The sequence below is a fragment of the Gambusia affinis genome, linkage group LG10, assembly GCF_019740435.1.
Source record: "Gambusia affinis linkage group LG10, SWU_Gaff_1.0, whole genome shotgun sequence".
Classification (NCBI taxonomy): Eukaryota; Metazoa; Chordata; class Actinopteri; order Cyprinodontiformes; family Poeciliidae; genus Gambusia; species Gambusia affinis.
Window position 1 is genome coordinate 5,118,131 of NC_057877.1, and position 8,906 is coordinate 5,127,036.

The 8,906-nt window shown below is 39.8% G+C and overlaps 1 protein-coding gene across 1 annotated transcript in view; it reads left to right on the forward strand.

Moving 5' to 3' along the window:
• Window positions 1–8,906, forward strand: part of LOC122838898 (P protein-like) — a 28,220-nt gene extending 19,314 nt beyond the window's left edge. The window contains exons 9-12 of the mRNA XM_044129930.1: window positions 572–719; window positions 976–1,033; window positions 1,226–1,334; window positions 8,690–8,906. The gene's annotated coding sequence lies outside the window, so the exon portion shown is untranslated. The remainder of the gene's footprint in view (window positions 1–571; window positions 720–975; window positions 1,034–1,225; window positions 1,335–8,689) is intronic.

Sequence of the window (8,906 nt, forward strand, 5' to 3'; positions counted from 1 at the left end):
GCATATTGACCACCAGTGTCTCCTCATTCAGTCTCAGCTGTCAGACGTTTTGCCCTGTGAACGTATTGAACTTTATGGCAGCAGAAGTACAAACCGTGAAAAATTCAACTCAGTTCAAGCTCTGTTGAAGACAGAATCCTGGTCCTAAAAGATGAATCATTACATATTTAATGTGTCATTTAATCCTAATTCAAGCTGAATAAAGCTTTAAACAAGTACAGAGCCTTCATGATGTGCTGCAATAGCCGCCGTGAAACAAGAAATTGTTTGTATTTAGAATTTCAGGGACTGAATTCATTCTTTCACAGAAAGAGTTAAACACAAAGTACTTCACTTTTCATATGTTTTATCTTTTTAGTCTAACTTACTAGTGAATAAGGGTATAAACATACAGAAGTGTTTTTTTTTTTTTACCCAAGTAACCCACTTTATGTAAAAAAAAAAAATGCATATTTAATTTATTGCAAAGCACATTACTAAGCACACACAAGAATATAAATAGTTACTCCATCTATATGGAGTAAAAGATAAAAACATCCCCTAAACATGTCTGTTTGTCCTTTAACTCCAGAACTGAAGCATGAGATCCTGGTCTGGAGGCAAACGGCTCAGCGCATTAACCCGGCCAGCCGGGAGGAGACAGCTGTGAAATGCCTTCTGATGCAAAAAGTGCTCAACCTGGAAAATCTGCTCCGCAAGATGATGAAAACCTTCCAGAGGTTAAACGAAAGTCCACACTGCTCTTCTGTCACTCTCAAAATATCATTTATCACATATCGCAGAATTTGTTTTTGTTTTTTCTTTGTATTTCCAAAAACAAATCTGAATATTTCTCATCTTAAAGTTTCACACATACATCAAATAAAGACAAGATGTGTGTTCAGTCAGTATAGTTGTTAATATGGTCGCATACCATTCAGTCATTTAATTTTTTCTCTCTAGATTAACATGACTTCTTTTGCTTTTTTCAAACAGACAAATTTCTCAGGAGGATAAAAACTGGGAACAAAACATTCAGGAGCTGCAGAAGAAGGTGGCTTTTTGATTTTTCCCTCCAGAAATATTTCTCTCTCTGTAGGAGTTGTGCATTGATGCTATCTGAGTAATGAAGTGGGCTGAGTCTTTGAAAGTTCACTTGAGACAAATACCATCAGATCTGTGATAAAAATCAGCTTTTCAAAAGCCAAGGAAAATATGCATTGTATCTTTTTTTTATTCTCCACAGCACAGAATAACAGACACGGTTCTGTTGGTGAAGTGTGCCTCCGTCCTTGGTGTGGTGATCTTCATGTTCTTTCTCAACTCCTTTGTTCCCAGCATTCATCTAGAACTGGGTAAGTGCTGCACTGTCTTCATCAGGTTCTACCAATATGTGAACTTGGTTATATTTTCTTTTCAAACCATAATCTTAACAAAAACCCTCTGCAGAGTCTGATTCTAAACATGTTTCAGGACGAGATGTTACAAAAGGCTACGTACTTTGAAGAATAATTGCGCAGTGCGTGTCTTGTTGCACTTGGAGGGGCCGACGCCCGTTCAAACACACATCGCTCATTGTGGCGCGCCGGTCAGAGTCAGGGTTGACTGCAGCTGCTGGTCGGCCGGGTCTATTCGTTCACACGCTCCCTCACAATTAAGTCTCATTAAGATTTCATTAGCTTGACATGTTAGGATTTAATTGCTGCTTGATTGTTCACCAAGTGATTCGGCTCCGGTGCAGGGAGTCGGATCTACTGTAGTTGGGGAACCGCTGTGATTGCCATGTTTGCGTTGCCACCACTGTGCTTGGAATGGACCAAGTGCAAAAATGAAAGCTTTAAACTTCTACCTTATTAATCTCTACAGCATTTGGTGTTAGATTCCTTTATTTAAACAGTTCCAAGATCTAGAAAGAGTATCTGCCCTCTTACTCAGTTCTTTAGGTGCATGTAAGAGAAAAAGCCCCAATATGCTTTGGCCTCATGTACTGTGACACTGGATGTGACATTTAGCTGCTATTAGGAGTTAATGGGAGATGAAAACAGCGCTGGTGTTTCAGGTAAATCGTGGTCGTCAGGATAATTCATTCAATCATTTGCCACTACACAATTTTCTCTGACATTTTCACTGGAACTCTCCGCTTTTGCGAGACATTTGGGGTCTAAAGAAATAAATTTTCTCCCTTATGCTGTTGAACTGTGACAGTGACTAACAGCTGTGGTTAGCTAAGGCTGATTCTTGTTAAAATGCCTCAGAGTACCATTGAGTTTTTACATTCTAGTCTGTACAGTATTAACTACGACTCCTCTATCCTCACTCTGTTACTTTCTTAGTTTGCCGTCCTCCTCTCTGCATCCCTTCAGTTGTGAAAGTTGTTCCCAAAGGTCTGAGTCAGGCCAATTATTGCTGCTTACTTGTTTAATCAAATTTTCTCCGAGTGGATGCACATCCATTTCTCTTTCAGAAACGCTCTCTATCGGCACCAGCTCATGTGCTCTAGCTTAGAACATGCTTTTTGTTTTTGTTTTTTTATCGGAACGAGTTAGCATTGCATGAAGGAAGTAGTTTATGTAGCGTAACTTGCAAGAGTGTTAAAACTATGACGACATTCTGGTTCGCTTTTGGTGTGCTTTCTGTAAAACCTTTTATTATCTCTGAAAAAGTGTGAATCATTGTGAATACATGTCATAAAACAAAGGACAGTCGCAAGTGTATGTTTAAAACAATTTGATGCAACATTTCCCTTGTGATCAGATATTTACGTTTCATTGTACAAACCACAAACTGCATTGGTTTTATTGGGACTTTAGGTGAGAATAAATAATTCTGTCTTTTCCTCTGTCTCTTTTAGCTATTTGCTTGCTCGTATACACACACGCATACAGGTTTAGGTGAATTACAGGGACACTTTTTTCAAGCCAGTTTTTTGCAACACTAAACAGACACCACTTTCCACTTAAGCTAGAAAGACCTAGTAAGTTGTCAAAAATCTTGTTTGAGCTACACAACATAGATCTCACTTGAAAATTTAGATGCACACATCAGAACTCCAAATACAAGAACCTGGCGCAATACTGTATTAAAAGGGCAAACGATAATGAGGTGCTTGGCTCCGCCCATGACACCAACAATAATTGTCAGGGCCAACTTTATTTATCAGAACCACGGCATACACAAACATGAAATATATGTGTATTAAGTCCAAACTTGGAAATATGGAATGTAACTACACAGAAGGTGGACTGCATTTTACAGCACCTTCACTAAGAACTAGGGAAGGTGCTGTTGGATCAGATCATTTGTAATAACAGGCAGGAGTTTAAGAAAGTCCTGCCTGTTGGTTGTTAAACATTTTGTTTAACAACCAAATTGCCATTATAACTTAAACTGTGTCAACCTGTCTCCACAATATGAACTAATTTGTCCATTAGTGATATCAGAACACAGAGATTACCTCTGGCTCTAAATATCCCATGTGTGCTGCCGATACCACTGATGGAAAATTCATCACATTCACATAAACTATACAGGACTTTTTTTCTTTTCAAAGTTACTCCCCAATTTCTCACAAATTCTCTTATGTTTTGGATAGAACGACTAGCTAGAGCAGGATCCTCAGCCTTTTTGCATTGTTTGAATTCTATCATAGTGGCCAGCTGTCCTTTCTTGATGTGTTTGCCAAAGTGCCTTATGACTGCAGAAACCTTTACGGAAGACCATGGATGCTTTTTTTCCCCCTCCTAGCACTTTCCAGAGATGCTAGGAAAAAAAATCATTATTGAAAACCATCTCCACTTGTGATGAAAAAAAAGTATATTAGTTCATTAGAGTTCTGTATCATTACAAAGACAATATATCATATTTTTCTTCTTTATATATATATATATATAAATATAAATATATATATATATATATATATATATATATATATATATATATATATATATATATATATATATATATATATATATATATATATATATGTGTGTGTACATATATATATATATATATATGTGTGTGTACATATATATATATATATATGTGTGTGTACATATATATATATATATGTGTGTGTACATATATATATATATATGTGTTGATTAATGCTTAGTTGGTTATAACATGGGAAATTGACTTTTGAGAGAAAAAATAGGCTATACAAGATTTTTTTCTTCCAACTACTCCTTTCCATTCAAAACTGTTGTTTGTGTCAACATGAGACATGTTTCATTTTAAACTGCAAATGAATGGAATAAACTAACAAATAAATAGTGATTAACAAACAAACATGTTTTAGTCATAAGTGTAGCAGACAGAAACGTCTGCTACACGTCTGCGTGGAGTTGTTGTCTTGCAGTCGGAAGGTTGTAGGTTCGATTCCAGCTTCCTCCTGTCACAAGTCACAAATCAATATTCTCCCAAGTTGCCTGCCGCCGACCTGCTTATCGGTGTGTAAATGTCGGATGTGGCTCTAGTGTAAAGCACTTAAAGAGGTCAAAATGACTGGAGAAGTGCTAGATCGATTTTATTTACATTAAAGTGAGACTTCTTGTTTTTAAGTTTTGTTGTTCTGACCGAATCATTTGTGGATCCTATTGTCCCTGGAAGTGCTTTGCATACACGATGCATTCTGGATCAGCTTCATGAGTTTTATGTTGTGTTTTTGCACCTGTATATTATTTTGTAATGATGTTATTTGTATTATTGGTATTGGTTCAATCTTTAAAATGCCATAATTTGCACATAACTTTGCATTTTTATCTGCAAGATAACATCATTTGAAAACACAGAATCAGATGTTTTGATCGGTTAGTACTCAAGTAGCCTTTTTACAAAAATACTTTTATACTTGAGTAATTTCTTGGATGACCTCTTTCTGTTTTACTTTTGCTTGAGTAGAAATGCGCTGAGGCAGTGCTGCTCTGATGTGAGTTCAGTTTTGGGCATTCTAGCTGCCACTGTGATTGTAACAGAGAGCTTAAGGAAAGCTGTGAGTTAGTAGCGCTCAACACAAATACAAATTATTTAAAGAACATAAACTATTTTCCTTCCACCTCACAATTTAACTCATTTGTGTTGGTCTGTTACATAAAAAGCCGATAAGATACATTGAACTTAACAACCAAAACGTTTAAGGAATGTTTTTTTTTTTTTGTTTATGCGATACTGTCGCTGGAAACTTAAAAAAAAGATAAAAATATTTCTCTACTGCCTGTAGCATAAAAAATAGCTTCTCTTATCCATACCTGTCATAATAACATCTAGTAGTTTGTCACAAATGCTGAAAAAAGACAAACCTAAACCAGACTAAAAGATGAATATATCATATATTTTATACAGCTAAAACTACAGGAAACCTGCTGTTTTTATTTGGTTTACTCTGAATACTTAGAAATATTTAAAACGGGTTAATAGTGACACCTGCAGGATCTACAGACAAAGTGGAAAATGAGACCATCAGACATGAATCAAATGCAACGTGTTGATGATCTGCCAGCCCTCTCACATGAGACTCATGATGATGGGTCTCACAGCCTCTCACTGTCACCTTATTGCTTCACTCTTGTGACAAAAGCTTCTCTCTGTCTGCTGAGATCAGAGAGTAAAAAACACTGAATAAGATTTTTGGTCTAGTTTCTAGTGTAAATATCTTAGTACACTTGAAATAAGACAAAACTAATTTGCAACCAACATTTCAGCACAAGGTAGGAGCTGGGGCTCTGTGGGTAGAGAAGTCGACAGAAGGTTGCATGTTCAGCTCCAGCTTCCTCCTGCCACGTGTTGAAGTGCCCCTGGGCAATACACCTAACCTCAAACTGCCTACTGATCTGTGTTTCGCACTATAACTGTGCGTGTTTGTGAGTGTGAATGGATGGATGTGACTCGAGTGTAAAGTGCTTTGAGTGGTCAAAATGATCACAAAAGCGACATATAAGTTCAGTCTGTTTATCATTTCGGTACTGATGACAAAGTACCAGTTCAGAATGGAAGAATCTGCCAGTGGGACGAAACATTTTAGATTAGAATATGGGAAAAATGTCTTGTTCCACCGGCTGTGAATTTCACTTATAACCACTACGTTTTCATCAATATTAAGAAATTCTTGACTTAAAAAGCACTTATTTCTTGCTGAAGAGTTACCGTTGCAAGTTCTGTCTTGTTTCAAGTGTATTAAGATATTTGCAGTAGAAACTAAATATTATCTGTATGATTCAATGATTTTACAGTGTGGGAATTTTTTGTTTTTATATGAAAGTAAAAAACACTAACAAGCCCACGTATCCTGCATTTGCATTTCTCCCAACACAGGGCCGGCACAAGGAGATGCGAGGTAAGCGGCTGCTTAGAGCCCACAAACCACCAGGGGGCCCCCAGGAGCACCAAACTAGCATTTTAAATAACATTGCAAACTAAATGGGAAAACAATTTCCGTATTGTTTTTATAAATAAGGATTCATCTCTTCCTGTTGACGGCTGCTGCCACTGTTGGGGAAACATAAGATATTAAATTTAAAGCTTATCAGCTGGGGCTGCACAGTGGTGCAGTTGGTAGAGCTGTTGCCTTGCAGCAAGAAGGTCCTGGGTTCGATTCCCGGCCCGGGGTCTTTCTGCATGGAGTTTACATGTTCTCCCTGTGCATGGTGGGTTCTCTCCGGGTTCTCCGGCTTCCTCCCACAGTCCAAAAAAATGACTGTCAGGTTAATTGTTCTCTCTAAATTCTCCCTAGGTGTGAATGGTTGTGTCCTGTATGTCTCTGTGTTGCCCTGGCGACTAGTCCAGGGTGTAACCAGCCTCTCACCTGGAATGTAGCTGGAGATAGACACCAGCAACCCTCCTGACTCCACTAAAATGGCATCTAAATGATTTTTTTTTTTTTCTTCATTACTCCTTTAAGGTTAAAATCAACAGTAATAATGACACTGGTAATATAGCAAATGATGCTAATAATGGTAGGTGTGTTGGTATGTTCCCCCCACCTCCCCAAAAAAAGCAGTTTAGGGCCCCAAATAGGCATGGACCGGCCCTGTGCCAACACAGTCCTGCATGTGAAACCACCGGATGCTGAACCACAAGCAGAGTTTACCAGAGGCCAGACAAGACTGAACGACCATACTGCTGCTCCTCTCCTCTTACACCTGGGAAAGAAAAGAGGACCGCGGCGCACCGGAGCCAACCACACACCGCCACACACGCCAAGGGCCAAAATGTCACACGCTCTGGACAGACGCCAAACCAAGCAGCTGGCAAAATGTCACGTCTTCCAGGGCTGCAGCACTGCAGACCTCAGAGATTAAAAAGCAGAGCGGTGTGGTTTATAAAGAGCCAACAGGTCTGTGGCATTTTCCAACAGTGACAAACTGCTGATTGATTCAGTGGGACTTTCTGATGCGGTTTTAAAAACAACTTTTCCTCTGCGGATCTCAGAGTCGCTACGAGAACTCTGCACTCAATCAATCTAACAAACAAGCAGATTACACCCTGATTTACGCTTAGGTTCAGCACCAGAAGTGACGGCGTCTCCAGTAATCAGAGACGAGTCCTGAGGATGTGCCACTCACAGGCCACTCCAAGCCTCGCTGAACGTCAGCCACAGAGTTTCAGAGGAAAGTGATTCGTCACGTAAAGGAACGGAAACCGCCAGCAGAAGAGTGTCGACCTCAATCTGTTTTAGTGAGTTATGATTGAATTTTATTGTACAGAGCAGAAGAAAAAAACAGCGTGGCATCCATTTTGTATTTCCCCTCTCGGATTCAGTGCTTTTTGCTGCGGTTTCAGTTGGAACCCTCCTGCTCTGTAAACCAGTTTAAAGACTGAAACTTTTGCCCGTTCTTTTTTGCAAAATGGTTCCAATTCAGTCGGACTGAATGGAGAGCTTCTCCAAGCATCAATTCGAGTCTCACCACACATTCTTTGGATCTGAACTTTGACTAGGACACCCACAGCATGACGCTGCCACCACTGTGTTCATCATGGTGATTTCCCTTGGTTTGATTTTATTTGAACGTTGTGTAATAGAACAATAAATAAAGTTATAGTGAAAACGTTTTAGGTTGCTTACGACCTAAAACGTGGGCTCTGGTTACTAACTGGTTAAGTTACAATGTGTGGCGAGATACTGTTGGTGTGAGAGCGAACCGCACCAGCTGTTGTAATTTAGGTTCCCAATCAAACCGAGTCTACAGGACTATCAGGTCTCTGCATTTTTATTCTGTAGAGTTGCAAACCTCTGTTACAGTTCCTGGTTTATTCAGCTTTCTGCCTCCCGACCACATCCGGTCTCTGACTCTGTCTGCTCGTTTTCAGCCATGTTTTGGTTCGACACGACCTCGCTGTGCTTTGAACCGGCCTCCGAAGCGACAGGAACTAGTTCATTTAGCTCAGCAGAGTGAACAGAAACAGAAAGCATCACCCGCCTGATTGAACACGTGACAGGAAAGTGTTACATTTACACTGAACTGGTTCGTCATTCTCCAACCCTGAACCATCTGCACGGATAAATCGGCAATTTCTCTTTCACCATGTCACACACACACACACACACACACACACACACACACACACACACACACACACACACACACACACACACAAGACATACAGCAGTTCTCCCAGGGTGTTTGGTTTATGTGTCAGATTATGCTGAGCCGAGCTGCTGGGTTGTTTCAGTGTTTCGTGTTTAAGCTGTGAAAGTGCCTACTTCTCTGCGCAGGCCCTGGTTGGACACGATGATCACGTTGGGTGGATCTCCGACAGCTGTGGCGGCCCCTCCGATGTTGGTGAAGATTACTTCTGCAATCAGGACATGTCTGGGGTCTAGATTAAGCACCTCACACAACCTGCAAAATCAACACAGAATGGCACTTGATTAGATTGCGTAGAGCAGCGGACGGCAGCGCAGGAATTGGGGATAGAAAAAAAAAAAAGGA